Raw genomic sequence first — 19443 nt, forward strand, 5'->3', positions numbered from 1 at the left:
ATGTTATGTGGGGAAAGAAACTGTAAAATAAAAACAACTTTTTTTTGCTTGTAGAGCTCTGGTGGGGCAGTCATGAGAAATCTAGCCTAGAAGAAATATGCAAATCAGGCAAAAAGTGCGTGGTGGGCGTTAACACTTACACTGCTTCTTCCACATGGGCTGACACGCCCCCAGTGCACTTCCAGCCTGATTTGCATATGACTTCTACACTAAATTTCTCATGACTGACACATTGTTAATCTTTAAAAAAAGAAAAAAAAAAGGATTAGAAAGATTTTTAAAAAAAAAAAAGGAGTTCATCGCCGGCCATATACCGGCCCCTGCGGCGACCTGACCGTCCGTGCCTTGAAATGATAACCTCCACTACGGTCCTCTACATGTGGCCGCCATGGAATTATTAACAAGGCAGCAAAATAGCAAATCCACGTCCTTCACGAAGCCGCCATCCCGGCCACACACGAGTCTGGAAGCGTCACCGGGGAAACTTGGCTGCTGCCTGCAAAAGGAAACTGATGCACTCGCACATAGCAACCAATTATATTGCAGCTTTCATTTCTTCTAAGGCTGGATAATGTAAGCAGCGGTGTGATTGGCTGCTGTGGGAGCGTTCCATTTACCTTTCGTATGGGGCGTCTATTATCCTCCCCTATAAGACGAGGCCAGTGTTCCTGCCGAATGCCCGTGTAACGCTGCCACCTTTGTGCTACACAGGGGCCACACCGCCAGCTGACCTCCTGCTGTGCCCCCTGCTCACAGCTCCGCGGTTGCCCTTCACTAAGCAACAAACCTCACACATACAAAACAGCCTATCCCCGCACCCACCTCTCTCTCCAGATTCTGCTTCACGTGTACCCCCAGTACGGTGCCGACGGACAAGACCACCGAGATAGTCAGGACCACCTTGGACCGAGTAGACATGCCTGCTACTGTACCGGATGGGGAGGAGCTACACTGGAACGCACAGGGAGGAGCTACACTGGAACGCACGGGGAGGAGCTACACTGGAACGCACGGGGAAGAAGTGAGACGCGACGTTACGGGACGCATCTAGGGACAAACTTCATGTGAGCTGCGACTTCCATGTTGGTTACTGGCAGGCAGCCTGGTCTGCTAATTACAGAAGCCCTGGATGTGTAGGTGCTGGTGCATTCATTTGTGTTGGAACCATTAACCATTTCACAAAAATATATAATTTCAGAAGTCTAGATATAACGTTATAGGGACAGTGTGAGGGTCCTGACACCGTAATGTCTGTGGTCAACCATGTGCTCTACCACCGATCAACGAGCAGCCCCATGGGAAATAATGGGGTGCAGGTCAACCATGTGCACTACCACCGAGCAGACCCATAGGAAATAATGGGGCGCAGGTCGAGCATGTGCACTAGCACCGATCAACGAGCAGCCCCATAGGAAATAATGGGGTGCAGGTCAACCATGTGAACTACCACCGAGCAGCCCCATAGGAAATAATGGGGTGCATGTTGGCCATGTGCACTAGCACCGATCAACGAGCAGCCCCATAGGAAATAATGGGGTGCAGGTCAACCATGTGAACTACCACCGAGCAGCCCCATAGGAAATAATGGGGTGCATGTCGACCATGTGCACTAGCACCAATCAACGAGCAGCACCATAGGAAATAATGGGGTGCATGTCAACCATATGCACTACCACCGATCAACGAGCAGCCCCATAGGAAGTAATGGGGAGGAGGTCGACCATATGCACTACCACCGATCAACGAGCAGCCCCATAGGAAGTAATGAGGTGCAGGTCGAGCATGTGCACTACAACAGATGAGCGAGCAGCTCCATAGGAAATAATGGGGCACAGGTTGAGCATGTGCACTAGCACCGATCAACGAGCAGCCCCATAGGAAATAATGGGGTGCAGGTCAACCATGTGAACTACCACCGAGCAGTCCCATAGGAAATAATGGGGTGCATTTCGACCATATGCACTACCACCGATCAACGAGCAGTCCATAGGAAATAATGGGGTGCAGGTCAACCATGTGCACTACCACCGAGCAGACCCATAGGAAATAATGGGGTGCAGGTCGAGCATGTGCACTACCACCAATCAACGAGCAGCCCCATAGGAAATAATGGGGTGCAGGTCAACCATGTGAACTACCACCGAGCAGCCCCATAGGAAATAATGGGGTGCATGTTGACCATGTGCACTAGCACCGATCAACGAGCAGCCCCATAGGAAATAATGGGGTGCAGGTCAACCATGTGAACTACCACCGAGCAGCCCCATAGGAAATAATGGGGTGCATGTCGACCATGTGCACTAGCACCAATCAACGAGCAGCACCATAGGAAATAATGGGGTGCATGTCGACCATATGCACTACCACCGATCAACGAGCAGCCCCATAGGAAGTAATGGGGAGGAGGTCGACCATATGCACTACCACCGATCAACGAGCAGCCCCATAGGAAGTAATGAGGTGCAGGTCGAGCATGTGCACTACAACTGATGAGCGAGCAGCTCCATAGGAAATAATGGGGCACAGGTTGAGCATGTGCACTACCACCGATCAACGAGCAGCCCCATAGGAAATAATGGGGTGCAGGTCAACCATATGCACTACCACCGATCAACGAGCAGCCCCATAGGACGTAATGAGGTGCAGGTCGAGCATGTGCACTACAACAGATGAGCGAGCAGCTCCATAGGAAATAATGGGGCACAGGTTGAGCATGTGCACTACCACCGATCAACGAGCAGCCCCATAGGAAATAATGGGGTGCATGTCGACCATATGCACTACCACCGATCAACGAGTAGCCCCATAGTAAGTAATGGGGAGCAGGTCGACCATATGCACTACCACCGATCAACGAGCAGTCCCATAGGAAATAATGGGGTGCAGGTCGAGCATGTGCACTATCAGAGATGAGCGAGCAGCTCCATAAGAAATAATGGGGCAGAGGTCGAGCATGGGCACTACCACCAATCAACGAGCAGCCCCATAGGAAATAATGGGGTGCAGGTCGAGCATATGCACTACCACCGATCAATGAGATATCATCTATCACATGGACTACTAAACCATTCATTGGTTAGTACTAAGAGAACTAAGTAATGTAATAGATAAACCATTATTTCTTATTTTTAGGGACTCTATAGCGACAGGGTCTGTTCCGCAGGATTGGCGCATAGCAAATGTGGTGCCAATATTCAAAAAGGGCTCTAAAAGTGAACCTGGAAATTATAGGCCAGTAAGTCTAACCTCTATTGTTGGTAAAATATTTGAAGGGTTTCTGAGGGATGTTATTCTGGATTATCTCAATGAGAATAACTGTTTAACTCCATATCAGCATGGGTTTATGAGAAATCGCTCCTGTCAAACCAATCTAATCAGTTTTTATGAAGAGGTAAGCTATAGGCTGGACCACGGTGAGTCATTGGACGTGGTATATCTCGATTTTTCCAAAGCGTTTGATACCGTGCCGCACAAGAGGTTGGTACACAAAATGAGAATGCTTGGTCTGGGGGAAATTGTGTGTAAATGGGTTAGTAACTGGCTTAGTGATAGAAAGCAGAGGGTGGTTATAAATGGTATAGTCTCTAACTGGGTCGCTGTGACCAGTGGGGTACCGCAGGGGTCAGTATTGGGACCTGTTCTCTTCAACATATTCATTAATGATCTGGTAGAAGGTTTACACAGTAAAATATCGATATTTGCAGATGATACAAAACTATGTAAAGCAGTTAATACAAGAGAAGATAGTATTCTGCTACAGATGGATCTGGATAAGTTGGAAACTTGGGCTGAAAGGTGGCAGATGAGGTTTAACAATGATAAATGTAAGGTTATACACATGGGAAGAAGGAATCAATGTCACCATTACACACTGAATGGGAAACCACTGGGTAAATCTGACAGGGAGAAGGACTTGGGGATCCTAGTTAATAATAAACTTACCTGGAGCAGCCAGTGCCAGGCAGCAGCTGCCAAGGCAAACAGGATCATGGGGTGCATTAAAAGAGGTCTGGATACACATGATGAGAGCATTATACTGCCTCTGTACAAATCCCTAGTTAGACCGCACATGGAGTACTGTGTCCAGTTTTGGGCACCGGTGCTCAGGAAGGATATAATGGAACTAGAGAGAGTACAAAGGAGGGCAACAAAATTAATAAAGGGGATGGGAGAACTACAATACCCAGATAGATTAGCGAAATTAGGATTATTTAGTCTAGAAAAAAGACGACTGAGGGGCGATCTAATAACCATGTATAAGTATATAAGGGGACAATACAAATATCTCGCTGAGGATCTGTTTATACCAAGGAAGATGACGGGCACAAGGGGGCATTCTTTGCGTCTGGAGGAGAGAAGGTTTTTCCACCAACATAGAAGAGGATTTTTTACTGTTAGGGCAGTGAGAATCTGGAATTGCTTGCCTGAGGAGGTGGTGATGGCGAACTCAGTCGAGGGGTTCAAGAGAGGCCTGGATGTCTTCCTGGAGCAGAACAATATTGTATCATACAATTAGGTTCTGTAGAAGGACGTAGATCTGGGGATTTATTATGATGGAATATAGGCTGAACTGGATGGACAAATGTCTTTTTTCGGCCTTACTAACTATGTTACTATGTTACTATGTATTGGTGGCTATGAGTCCGGTCCTAACGGGGTTCATTTGTCATAGAGCACAAGAGTCCCCCTCTCATCTCCTCAGTGTGTGATCATGGGGGGGTGGGTAGGTTCTGTGTCTTTTACCATAGACCTAAGAGTAGTGATCAGCTGTGAGCAGGGTGCAGTCCTGGGGACCCCTTTGTGACAGGCTGGTGATAGATTATAATGCAGAGGAGTGTGCGCATAAATTAGTTAAGGAATCTTGGTGGCATCTGGATAATGGAAAAGTACCAATATTTGTTGCTTTTTTTAAAGGGATTGTCCGGGACTTAACATTGATGGTCTATGCTTAGGATAGGTCATCAATGTCCAATTGGTGGAGGTGCGACACCCAGTACCCCCGCCGATCAGTTCTTGGTGACGGAGCTGCACAGCGCAACTCTGACGACAGAATGGTGGCCGAGGACGGGTACGGCACATCCCCCCACTATAGGTTTGAATAAGGATTGGATGTACAGTACCCGGCGGCGCCCACTAGTCAGTCAACAGAGGTGCGCTGTGCAGCTCCCTAACTGAGCAGTTCCAGCCACCAACGACCTCAGGAAAAGATGATCGTCGTAGGTCGTACCCCCACTGATCAGTCATTGATAACTAGTGATGAGCGAATATACTCTTTACTCGAGATTTCCCGTACACGCTCGGGTGTCCTCCGAGTATTTTTTAGTGCTCGGAAATTTAGTTTTTCTTGCCGCAGCTGAATGATTTACATCTGTTAGCCAGCATAAGTACATGTGGGGGTTGCCTGGTTGCTAGGGAATCCCCACATGTACTTATGCAGGCTAACAAATGTAAATCATTCAGCTGCGGCAATAAAACTAAATTTCCGAGCATTAAAAAATGCTCGGAGGACACCAGAGTATATTTGCTCATCACTATTGATAACCTATCCTAAGGATAGGCCATCAGTGTTAAAGTCCTGGACAACCCTTTTTAAAACCCCCTTCACACATCCGTGTTTAAACACGTAAATGAAAAAACCGTACTGGTGCCATCAGTGTTTTCCATCAGTGTGTCATCCATGTGTCTGGGGTTACCATCAGTGATTTTCCAATATGATTAAAGATCAAATTAAATTGCATATCTTCTCCTATACATTGCAATGTTAAACAAGTACAGCCACACGGATGACACAGAGATGCCATCCCTGTGCTGTTCCTGTTTTTATGGACCCATAGACTTGTATTGGTCATTGTCATCAAAGCTTCTGGGAAAAAACAGACATGTCTCTGAGTGTTTTGCATTGACACACTATGGAGTAAAGACAGTGGGCACCACAGAAATGTGAAATAGGATTGGGTGCCACTGCTATCTGCACATAAAAAGTTTACACTTGTGTAGAGAAAAGCTATGCAGAATCATGGTGCACACCCACACATCAATGACAATAAAAAAGACTATTGAAACACAAAGTGCATAACAGTTTAAAAACAATTAATAAACAGCAATACAATATGACAATAGGCAAGGTAGGGCACAGTAATCCCAATATTAATCAGTAAATGTATAATAATAAAACCGCCCCACCTATCAGGTATGTAGATATTATAAAATGCAGGTGTCACGGGTTTATCGCGACTGAGAGGAGCCAGAAGATCACAGCATCTGATTTCTGCTACTTCTGCACTGATTAGAAGCACTTCACCTTCATATTAAACAGTGTAAATTTATTTTAGCAGTGCAGGGGTTAATCTGCTCTTTTGAGTGCTCCTGGAGCTAAGGCTCCAGCTGTTCACTGTTAGCCACTCCGATCTCCTATATAATCTGCACCCTGGCTAGCACTCATTGTCAAAGCTAGCTTTTGCTGCATAGCTGGGGGTTGATGCTGGTGATTGTTGGAGAAGGCAGTTGGTGGATTAATCTGTGACTGTTGCTAGTATAATTATCTTTCTTCTACTACTTCAGTTTAACCCCATCCTCCACTCCTCAATGTTTACCTCTGTTGTTTATGTGTGTATGTTTGGTATTTTCCTTTATCCCTGTTTGTATTATCTTGTTAGTCGGGTTGGTGTACTACAGTATACTACTACTTCCCTCTTCCCTGGGAGGTGGAAGGGTACAGACTGAGGGCGGATTCAGGAGCTAAGCCAAGGTACATGACCCCGGCATCTTCACCATCACAAGTCAAACAGGGAATAGGTCGCCCCTAGTGTTGGGGACAGGGAAGGAGCCCCTAGTGGGGACACCCAACAACAGAGTTGTGACATTAAGAGTAATGAAAAACATGTAAATCCTGGAGGAGAGGACTGATGATGATATGCAAATGGTAAGACATGCCAAAATGTTGACTAAGAACATACAAAAAATTGTCTATATATTCTATAAAACAATTATATCAAGATAACCAATATAATATATAGGTTCATCTAAAAAAATTAGAGTATCATCAAAAAGTTCATTTCAGTTCTTCAATACAAAAAATGAAACTCATATTATATAGAGTCATTATAAACAGAGTGATCTATTCGAAGTGTTTATTTTTGTTAATGTTGATGATTATGGCTTACAGCCAATGAAAACCCAAAAGTCATTATCTCAGTAAATTAGAATTAACAAACAATACCTGCAAAGTGTAAACGGGAACCCGTTGAAGCACCTGGGAGGTGCGAAACGGCCGTCGTTCAGCCCCCACATGTCTTTGTAACCACACACCCCCGTGCCGTGAAGATTTTTCTCACCAATAAATAACCTGCAAGAAGATCGGTGAGTGCTGCCGCTTTCTTTTCGTTTACACTCCACATGGCATGTTTTCAGGCTATTAGCACCCGAGGTCTGCGATCCAGCGTAGGTGATCTGACCAGGAAGTGACAACAGTGGGTGGTCGGTGGTGCGGGTTGCTGTTTTCTTTTACGATTTATTTCAAATACCTGCAAAGGCTTCCTAAGCATTTAAAAAGGTCCCGTAGTCTGTTTCAGTAGCTCCACAATCATGGGGAAGACTGCTGACTTGACAGATGTCCAGAAGGCAGTCACTGACACACTCCACAAGGAGGGTAAGCCACAAAAGGTCATTGCTAAAGAAGCTGGCTGTTCAGAATGCTGTATACAAGCATATTAATGTAAAGTTGAGTGGAAGGTAAAAGTGTGGTAGAAAAAGGTGCACAAGCAGCCGGGATAATCGCAGCCTTGAAAGGATTGTTAAGAAAAGGCCATTTAAAAATTTGGGGAAAATTCACAAGGAGTGGACTGCTGCTGGAGTCATTGCTTCAAGAGCCACCATACACAGACATATCCTGGACATCACCAGAAGCGTCTTACCTGTGCCAAGGAGAAAAAGAACTTGACTGTTGCTCAGTGTTCCAAGGTGTTGTTTTCAGAAAAAAGTAAATTTTGGATTTCATTTGGAAATCAAGTTCCCAGAGTCTGGAGGAAGAGTGGAGAGGCCACAATCCAAGCTGCTTGAGGTCTAGTGCGAAGTTTCCACAATCAGTGATGGTTTGGGGAGCCATTTCATCTGCTGGTGTAGGCTCACTGTGTTTTATCAAGACCAAAGTCAACGCAGCCATCTACCAGGAAAGTTTAGAGCACTTTATGCTTCCCTCTGCCGACAAGCGTTTTGGAGATGGAAATTTCATTCGCCAGCAGGACTTGGCACCTGTTCACACTGCCAAAAGTGCCAATGCCTGGTTTTAAAAAACAACAGTATCACTGTGCTTGATTGGCCACCAAACTTGCCTGACCTTAACCCCATAGAGAATATATGGGGTATTATCAAGAGGAAGATGAGTGACACCAGCCCCAACAATGCAGACAAGCTGAAGGCTGCTATCAAAGCAACCTGGGCTTCCATAACACCTCAGCAGTGCCACAGGCTGATCGCCTCCATGCCACACCGCATTGATGCAGTAATTGATGCAAAAAGAGCCCCGAGCAAGTATTGAGTGGATTTACTGAACATACATCTCAGTAGGCTGACATTTCAGATTTTAAAATCATTTTTCAAGCTGGTGTTATAAAGTATTCTAATTTAGTGAGATAATGACTTTTGGGTTTTCATTGGCTGTAAGCCATAATCATCAACATTAACAAAAATAAACACTTGAAATACAGTACATACATGTATTGAAGAACTGAAATAAATTATATTTTTGATGATATTCTAATTTTGTGAGAAATTGTATATGTGTGTCACTTTAATGACATGAGGAATATATAGACCAATATGCAATATTATTAATGACATAAATGAGTAACCCTAATGCTGCCGTAATGTAAGCACACATAGAAACTTCTAATAAAAATCCAATGATGATAAATCTAAATTGTACCAATAGGGATCACACTAATAAATACAAATTATAAATATGAAAAGGTGCAAATAGAACATATACTGTACCTGAATTGGAGCCTTAAACCCAACGCGTGTCGCTATCAAGTGTAGCTTCGTCAGGGGTAGGCAGTAAAGTGTCAGTCAAGTCAGGTATAAATAGTCGGAATTGCACTTACTGATGTTTCACCAAACGCCAACACATGTGCACAGCGTTCACCGCACACCATGATGGATCCGCCGCAGAGACAAAAGTAGACAAGAAGGAAGGATACCGGAGTTACGGGTAATGCGTGATCCATAGCTAAACAAATGGCAGTGATATGCTCCACCTACCGGAAATGTGAGGATAAACGTGAACTATGAATAACTAATGTTCCAATGCAAGAAAGACGGTGGTATGCGAACTATAGATGTATAGGGAAAAAGGGGCAGAGATGCATTCAACTCCCCTAAAAAAGGAGAATGACTGTCTATGTCCAAATGCAGCAGTTACTTAAAATAATTATATATAAAAAAAGAAAGCAAAACCTTGGGAGAAAATGAAACAAAAATATATATGATTTTAAAAGAAAAAAAATGATAATGGTAATAAAGAAAAACTTGAAAAAGTAATGAAAATAATAAATTAATAAATAAAAAGTCAAAATAAATACAAAAAACATAAAAAAAATAAGCAAAAGAATAATGCAAGCAGCCACCACCACTATGAAAAAAGGAGGAATGAATCCCCACAACTCCATCAACCTACACCATATGTCCTTAAAAAAAAATATTCATTATGCTACCTCTCAGCAGGAATCAGTGTGACCAAGGGTTATCAGACACCGACATATGGGGGAACCATGAGGTGGTGAGTTCACATTCATGTCCACAACAGAATAGGTTATAATGTGTACATGTGACATCCGTGAGAAAAGAACGGATGCCACATGTACCGGAAACACAGACATGTGAAGGAGGCTTAAGGGGTATTCTGCTTTGAAGTTACTTCAGCCCATAGGCTTACACTTGTTAAAAATAATGAAATCTGTGTTACTCTGCCCTGATCTATGCTGCTGCTTGTTTACTGGCTGCAGTGGTGATGTCACAACTACAGCACACACAACCCCTGCAGCCAATCACTGGGCTCATCGCTTGTGCCTTCTACATCGGCAGAGCTGCCGAGCCTATCAACTGGGTTGCAGCAGTCTTGTGATGTTATCATGATAAGATGAGATTAAAAAAATGGTTCAATCATTAAATTACTCCTAATTCTAGGGGAGAGTAACCTGCCTTATAGTTAGTGGTTATTTATTTCACTCTTTATATTGCTGACATTTAGATAAAGCAGCAATTATCCCAAACTGTCACAAGCAATTGCTGGCATTTAACTTCACATTCGTCTGCCCAAACCAGTAGTACAGGTAATGACACTTATGTCGTCAGAAAAGATGTATTATCGTATATGTACTCTGTTGATCCGCAGAGTTTCAGGATAAAAAGGGCTGCAGCAAATGCAACAAAGGGACCTATAGACAGACAGTGAACATGTAAGGGACATGTCAGGCTGCTGTATTACTCGAGCGAGGATCGCATCGTAATCCTCGGACTGGCCGTCGGCTCTACTGACCTAAGCATGACAGCTGCATAGAAATACATGCTGTAACACTCAGGTCAGGAGCTGACTGCCAGTCCGAGGATTGCAATGGGATTCTCGCGTGAGTCATTTGGCCGTCTGACTGAGCCCTGAGACTGATTTAACAAGTGGGCATTTCGCCCTCCGTGTGCAGACTGCAATTTCCAGATGAACTGCGGGTCTCCTGACCTGAGCTAACAGCTGCATGGACACACAGTACATGAGGCTGTTAGTTTGGGTCAGGCGATCGGTGGTCGTTCCTGAACTTACAATGTGAAATGTGGACTTATGAAGCTGAACTAATGTTGAATATGGAATATTGGCTTTTAACATGCCTGATAGTTTTTTATGCCAGCTACATATCCACCTCTCTTTCTATTACATGTTTGGCCGGGGAAGATACCCTATATGAATAAATGTATTTTGGCACCTCCACATCAAAAAGCATCATTAACAAAAGGGGTCCAACCCCAAAATGTAGCAACAGGTGAGCAGGTGGGTGGTTGCAAGCCCACTCTCACTCCATGTTTCCTGGAAAGGCTTATTGTATCTTCAGCTGATCAATTAAAACCTAACTTCTAATAATATCAAGTAAAATGGAGGCTTGGCCTACAAAATCACACATATAGTATAACATAGTGATAAAACATAGCATACGTAGAAGTGCCCAAATAAACCAGTGCAAATAATTAAATGGTTCGATCTCACCCTTAAAAGATATCAGAGGAGGCCATCCATGAATTCAAGAAGGGCCAATGACCATAAAGGTTTCCTGTTGTGAATTCTGTGGCTGAGTTCACTTCTGTGGTCACAAGTGGTATTGCAGTCTCTGGGCTTCCTCCCTCAGGTGTTTTGGTGAGCTCGTTGGCTGCCTTGCTATTTAGCTCCACCTGAGTCTGTCTTCCTTGCTCCTTGTCAATGTTCCAGTGTTGGATCTGAGCTACTGCATCTTCCCTTGGGCCTGCTGCTCTGCTAGATAAGTGCTTCTAGTTTGTTTTCTGTTTTTTCTGTCCAGCTTGCTATTAACTTTTGCTGGAAGCTCTGAGAAGCAAAGGGGTGCACCGCCGTGCTGTTAGTTCGGCACGGTGGGTCTTTTTGCCCCTTTGCGTGGTTTTCGTTTTAGGGTTTTTTGTAGACTGCATAGTTCTCTTTGCTATCCTCGCTCTGTCTAGAATATCGGGCCTCACTTTGCTGAATCTATTTCATTCCTACGTTTGTCTTTTCATCTTGCTAACAGTCATTATATGTGGGGGGCTGCCTATTCCTTTGGGGTATTTCTCTGAGGTAAGTCAGGCTTGTATTTCTATCTTCAGGCTAGTCAGCTCCTCAGGCAGTGCCGAGTTGCATAGGTAGTGATAGGCGCAATCCACTGCTGCTTATAGTTGTGTGAGGATAGATCAGGTACTGCAGTCTACAGAGATTCCACGTCTCAGAGCTCGTCCTATTGTTTTTGGTTATTGCCAGATCTCTGTATGTGCGCTGATTACTGCACGCTGTGTTGCCTGATTGCCAGCCATAACAGTACAAGGAGCCCCACCAATGATTCCCAATAGAGGGAAAAAAGAAATCCTGACATCATTTTTTTTTCTTAGCTCTGTCTTCAGTCTTTTTTTTTCCCCTAGACATTAGAGTGCTTCAGGACACAGCTGTGGACATGGATATTCAGGCTCTGTGCTCCTCAATGGATAATCTCGTTGTAAATGTACAAAAGATTCAAGATACTATTGATCAGAAATCGATGCTAGAACCAAGAATTCCGATTCCTGATTTGTTTTTTGGTGACAGAACTAAGTTCCTGAGCTTCAGAAATAATTGTAAGCTATTTTTGGCCTTGAAACCTCATTCTTCTGGTAATCCTATTCAACAGGTTTTGATTATTATTTCTTTTTTGCGCGGCGACCCACAGGACTGGGCGTTTTCTCTTGCATCAGGAGATTCTGCATTGAGTAATGTTGATGCATTTTTCCAGGCGCTGGGATTGCTTTACGATGAGCCTAATTCAGTGGATCAGGCTGAGAAAAATCTGCTGGCTTTATGCCAGGGTCAGGATGATGTAGAAGTATATTGTCAGAAATTTAGGAAGTGGTCAGTACTCACTCTGTGGAATGAATCTGCACTAGCGGCTTTGATCAGAAAGGGTCTCTCTGAAGCTCTTAAGGATGTAATGGTGGGATTTCCTATGCCTGCTGGTTTGAATGAGTCTATGTCCTTGGCCATTCAGATCGGTCGTCGCTTGCGCGAGCGTAAATCTGTGCACCATCTGGCGGTATTGTCTGAGAGTAAACCTGAGCCTATGCAGTGCGACAGGACTATGACTAAAGTAGAACGGCAAGAACACAGACGTCTGAACAGACTGTGTTTCTATTGTGGTGATTCTACTCATGCTATTTCTAATTGTCCTAAACGCACTAGGCGGTTCGATAGCTCTGCCGTTATTGGTACTGTACAGTCCAAATTCCTTTTGTCCATTACCTTAATGTGCTCTTTGTCATCGTATTCTGTCATGGCGTTTGTGGATTCAGGCGCTGCCCTGAATCTGATGGATTTGGATTATGCTAAACGTTGTGGATTTTTCTTGGAGCCTTTGCGGTGTCCTATTCCGTTGAGAGGAATTGATGCTACACCTTTGGCCAAGAATAAGCCTCAGTACTGGGCCCAGCTGACCATGTGCATGGCTCCTGCACATCAGGAAGTTATTCGCTTTCTGGTACTGCATAATTTGCATGATGTGGTCGTGTTGGGGTTGCCATGGCTACAAACCCATAATCCAGTATTGGATTGGAACTCTATGTCGGTAACCAGCTGGGGTTGTCAGGGAGTACATGGTGATGTTCCATTTTTGTCTATTTCGTCATCCATTCCTTCTGACATCCCAGAGTTCTTGTCGGACTTTCAGGATGTATTTGAAGAGTCCAAGTCTGATGCCCTACCTCCGCATAGGAATTGTGATTGTGCTATCGATTTGATTCCTGGTAGTAAATTCCCTAAGGGTCGTTTATTTAATTTGTCCGTACCTGAACACACCGCTATGCGCAGTTATGTGAAGGAGTCCCTGGAGAAGGGACATATTCGCCCATCGTCGTCACCATTGGGAGCAGGGTTCTTTTTTGTAGCCAAGAAGGATGGTTCGCTAAGACCGTGTATTGATTACCGCCTTCTTAATAAGATCACTGTTAAGTTTCAGTATCCCTTGCCATTGATTTCTGACTTGTTTGCTCGGATTAAGGGGGCTAGTTGGTTTACTAAGATTGATCTTCGTGGTGCGTATAATCTGGTGAGAATCAGGCAGGGAGATGAATGGAAAACGGCATTTAATACGCCCGAGGGTCATTTTGAGTATCTGGTGATGCCGTTCGGACTTGCCAATGCTCCATCTGTTTTTCAGTCTTTTATGCATGACATTTTCCGTGAGTATCTGGATAAATTCTTGATTGTTTACTTGGATGACATTTTGATCTTCTCAGATGATTGGGAGTCTCATGTGAAGCAAGTCAGAATGGTTTTCCAGGTACTGCGTGCTAATTCCTTGTTCGTGAAGGGATCAAAGTGTCTCTTCGGTGTGCAGAAAGTTTCATTTTTGGGGTTCATCTTTTCCCCTTCTACTATCGAGATGGATCCGGTTAAGGTTCAGGCCATCCAGGATTGGACTCAGCCGACATCTCTAAAAAGTCTGCAGAAATTCCTGGGCTTTGCTAATTTTTATCGTCGCTTCATCTGTAATTTTTCTAGCATTGCCAGACCATTGACCGATTTGACCAAGAAGGGTGCTGATTTGGTTAATTGGTCTTCTGCTGCCGTGGAAGCTTTTCAGGAGTTGAAGCGTCGTTTTTGCTGTGCCCCTGTGTTGTGTCCACCTGATGTTTCTCTTCCGTTCCAGGTCGAGGTTGATGCTTCTGAGATTGGTGCAGGGGCGGTTTTGTCACAGAGAGGTTCTGGTTGCTCAGTGTTCAAACCATGTGCTTTCTTTTCCAGGAAATTTTCTGCTGCTGAGCGTAATTATGATGTGGGCAACCGAGAGTTGCTGGCCATGAAGTGGGCATTCGAGGAGTGGCGTCATTGGCTTGAGGGTGCTAAGCATCGCGTGGTGGTTTTGACTGATCATAAGAACCTTACTTATCTTGAGTCTGCCAAGCGCTTGAATCCTAGACAGGCCCGTTGGTCGTTATTTTTTGCTCGTTTTGATTTTGTGATTTCATACCTTCCGGGCTCTAAAAATGTGAAGGCGGATGCTCTGTCTAGGAGTTTTGTGCCCGACTCTCCGGGGTTATCTGAGCCGGCGAGTATCCTCAAGGAAGGAGTCATTGTGTCTGCCATCTCCCCTGATTTGCGGAGAGTGTTGCAGAAATTTCAGGCTAATAAACCTGATCGTTGTCCGGCCGAGAAACTGTTCGTCCCTGATAGGTGGACTAGTAAAGTTATCTCTGAACTTCATTGTTCGGTGCTGGCCGGTCATCCAGGAATCTTTGGTACCAGGGAGTTGGTTGCTAGATCCTTCTGGTGGCCGTCTCTGTCACGGGATGTGCGTGCTTTTGTGCAGTCCTGTGGAATTTGTGCTAGGGCTAAGCCCTGCTGTTCACGTGCCAGTGGGTTGCTTTTGCCCTTGCCGGTCCCGAAGAGGCCTTGGACACATATTTCGATGGATTTCATTTCTGACCTTCCCGTTTCTCAAAAAATGTCGGTCATTTGGGTGGTCTGTGATCGCTTTTCTAAAATGGTCCATCTGGTGCCCTTGGTTAAATTGCCTTCCTCCTCTGATTTGGTGCCTTTGTTCTTCCAGCATGTGGTTCGTTTACATGGCATTCCTGAGAATATTGTTTCTGACAGAGGTTCCCAGTTTGTCTCGAGGTTCTGGCGAGCCTTTTGTGGTAGGATGGGCATTGACCTATCTTTCTCCTCGGCCTTCCATCCTCAGACTAATGGCCAGACCGAACGAACCAATCAGACCTTGGAAACATATCTGAGATGTTTTGTTTCCGCTGACCAGGATGATTGGGTGTCATTTTTGCCGTTGGCTGAGTTCGCCCTTAATAATCGGGCCAGCTCGGCTACCTTGGTCTCTCCATTTTTCTGCAATTCTGGGTTCCATCCTCGTTTCTCTTCAGGACAGGTTGAGTCTTCGGACTGTCCTGGTGTGGATTCTGTGGTGGACAGGTTGCAGCAGATCTGGACTCAGGTAGTGGACAATTTGACCTTGTCCCAGGAGAAGGCTCAGCTTTTCGCTAATCGCAGACGCCGTGTGGGACCCCGACTTCGTGTTGGGGATCTGGTTTGGTTATCTTCTCATCATATTCCTATGAAGGTTTCCTCTCCTAAATTTAAACCTCGTTTTATTGGTCCGTATAGGATTTCTGAGATTCTCAATCCGGTGTCTTTTCGTCTGACCCTCCCAGACTCCTTTTCCATACATAATGTATTCCATAGGTCGTTGTTGAGGAGATACGTGGCACCTATGGTTCCATCTGTGGAGCCTCCTGCCCCTGTTTTGGTGGAGGGGGAATTGGAGTATATTGTGGAGAAGATTTTGGATTCTCGTGTCTCTAGACGGAAACTCCAGTATCTGGTCAAATGGAAGGGTTATGCTCAGGAAGATAATTCCTGGGTTTTTGCCTCTGATGTCCATGCCCCAGATCTTGTTCGTGCCTTTCATGTGGCTCATCCTGGTCGGCTTGGGGGTTCTGGTGAGGGTTCGGTGACCCCTCCTCAAGGGGGGGGTACTGTTGTGAATTCTGTGGCTGAGTTCACTTCTGTGGTCACAAGTGGTATTGCAGTCTCTGGGCTTCCTCCCTCAGGTGTTTTGGTGAGCTCGTTGGCTGCCTTGCTATTTAGCTCCACCTGAGTCTGTCTTCCTTGCTCCTTGTCAATGTTCCAGTGTTGGATCTGAGCTACTGCATCTTTCCTTGGGCCTGCTGCTCTGCTAGATAAGTGCTTCTAGTTTGTTTTCTGTTTTTTCTGTCCAGCTTGCTATTAACTTTTGCTGGAAGCTCTGAGAAGCAAATGGGTGCACCGCCGTGCTGTTAGTTCGGCACGGTGGGTCTTTTTGCCCCTTTGCGTGGTTTTCGTTTTAGGGTTTTTTGTAGACTGCATAGTTCTCTTTGCTATCCTCGCTCTGTCTAGAATATCGGGCCTCACTTTGCTGAATCTATTTCATTCCTACGTTTGTCTTTTCATCTTGCTAACAGTCATTATATGTGGGGGGCTGCCTATTCCTTTGGGGTATTTCTCTGAGGTAAGTCAGGCTTGTATTTCTATCTTCAGGCTAGTCAGCTCCTCAGGCAGTGCCGAGTTGCATAGGTAGTGATAGGCGCAATCCACTGCTGCTTATAGTTGTGTGAGGATAGATCAGGTACTGCAGTCTACAGAGATTCCACGTCTCAGAGCTCGTCCTATTGTTTTTGGTTATTGCCAGATCTCTGTATGTGCGCTGATTACTGCACGCTGTGTTGCCTGATTGCCAGCCATAACAGTTTCCCTAGTTTCCCTGTTGTGCCCCATGTGCGGTCCCCCATCCTGACAGTACCCGAGTGTGGTCCTGTACCACTAGAAATATCCCTAATTCTTCCCTCCCAATAAGTTTCATCGTCCTGTAGCAGGGGACTCCTCAGGGGAGTTCAAGAAATAATAGAGACACTAGGATGGGTGTTATGATCAGGCGGCCTTGGAACAACATGAAAAAACCTTCGCTGGAGTAGTGGTAACTATACAGACCGCTAACCCTGAACTTATCACAGACACTAGATGTAGCCGTGGGGTGTACCTATCCAGACCTAGACACCTCGACACAGCCGGAGGGCTAAATATCCCTAAAGATGGAAAATAGGAAAACTGACTTGCCTCAGAGTAGACCCCCAAAGTATAGGCAGCCCCCCACAAATAATGACGGTGAGTAGGAGAGGAAAAGACACACGCAGGCGGAAAACAGATTTAGCAAAGGAGGCCACTTCTACCTAGATAGGGAAGTATAGTACAGGATACTGAGCGGTCAGCACAAAATCTACAAAATATCCACAGCAGAAAAATACAAAAACTCCACCACTTAACTAAAGGTGTGGAGAGTATATCTGCATCTCCAGCGAATCCAACCAGACTGAGAAAACAACAGGACAGTCGAAGCTGGAACAAAATAGAAACTAAGAACAGCACGAAAAAATAGACACACAGCCTGTGAGCCTAAGAAAAAGAATCAGACACTTATCTTTAGCTGAAATGGCAGCAGGCAGGAGCGGCCAGGCAGAGAACCATTACTGGCAATAGAACATTGACAACTGGCAGGGACTAAAGTCCTGCACAGCTAAATACCCCAGTCCGCTTTGCAAATAGCAGATACACCTGTCCAATCCTGCAGTCCAGGCCCAACTGCATTACCATCTACAACCACCAGAGGGAGCCCAAAAGCAGAATTCTCAACAGTACCCCCCCCCTTGAGGAGGGGTCACCGAACCCTCACCAGAGCCCCCAGGCCGATCAGGATGAGCCCGATGAAAGGTACGAACCAAATCAGCGGCATGGACATCAGAGGCAGAAACCCAAGAATTATCCTCCTGGCCATAACCCTTCCATTTGACAAGGTATTGAAGCTTCCGCCTTGAAAAACGAGAATCCAAAATCTTCTCAACAACATATTCCAACTCCCCATCGACCAACACAGGGGCCGGAGGATCAACAGAGGGAACAACGGGCTCCACATATTTCCGCAACAAAGATCTATGGAAGACATTATGAATAGCAAAAGAGGCCGGAAGCGCCAGGCGAAAGGACACCGGATTAATAATCTCAGAAATCCTATAAGGACCAATAAACCGAGGCTTAAACTTAGGGGAAGAAACCTTCATAGGAACATGACGGGAAGATAACCAAACCAGATCCCCAACCAGTCACAGGCATGGACTTCCAATCCAAAACAGGATTATGTACCTGCAACCACGGGAAACCCAGCACGACAGCATCATGCAAATTATGCAACACCAGAAATCGACAATCTTCCTGGTGGGCTGGCGCCATGCGCATGGTCACCTGTATCCAAAACTGGGGCTTATTTTTAGCCAAGGGTGTAGCATCAATGCCCCTTAAAGAAATAGGATTCTGCAAAGGCTGCAAGGGAAAACCAGAACGCCTAGCAAAGTCAAAGTCCATCAAATTCAAGGCGGCGCCTGAATCCACAAACGCCATGACAGAAAATGACGACAATGAGCAGATCAAAGACACAGATAACAGAAATTTAGGTTGTACAGTACTGATGGTAAATGAACTGGAGATCCTTCTTGTCCGCTTAGGGCAGACAGAAATGACATGAGAAGCGTCGCCACAATAAAAACACAACCTGTTGAGACGTCTGAAACCTTGTCGCTCCGTTTTAGACAGAATCCTATCACACTGCATAGGCTCAGGAATTTGCTCTGAGGATAACGCCATAGCGCGCACAGTTCTGCGTTCCCGCAAGCGCCGGTCAATCTGAATGGCCAGAGACATAGAATCACTCAGATTGGAGGGTGTGGGAAACCCCACCATAACATCCTTAACGGATTCAGAAAGACCCTTTCTGAAAATTGCCGCCAAAGCATCATCATTCCATTTAGTCAGCACAGACCATTTTCTGAATTTCTGACAATACAATTCAGCCGCCTCTTGCCCCTGAGATAGGGCCAACAAGGTCTTCTCAGCTTGATCCACAGAATTAGGCTCATCATACAATAACCCCAATGCTTGAAAGAAAGAATCAACATTAAGCAAAGCAGGATTGCCAGATTCCAGGGAAAATGCCCAATCCTGTGGGTCACCACGCAGCAGGGATATGATGATTTTAACCTGCTGAATAGGATCACCAGAGGATCGGGGTCTCAATGCAAAAAACAGTTTACAGTTATTTTTGAAACTCAAAAATTTGGATCTGTCACCAAAAAATAAAT

This window comes from Ranitomeya imitator, chromosome 5, assembly GCF_032444005.1.
Source record: "Ranitomeya imitator isolate aRanImi1 chromosome 5, aRanImi1.pri, whole genome shotgun sequence".
Classification (NCBI taxonomy): domain Eukaryota; kingdom Metazoa; phylum Chordata; class Amphibia; order Anura; family Dendrobatidae; genus Ranitomeya; species Ranitomeya imitator.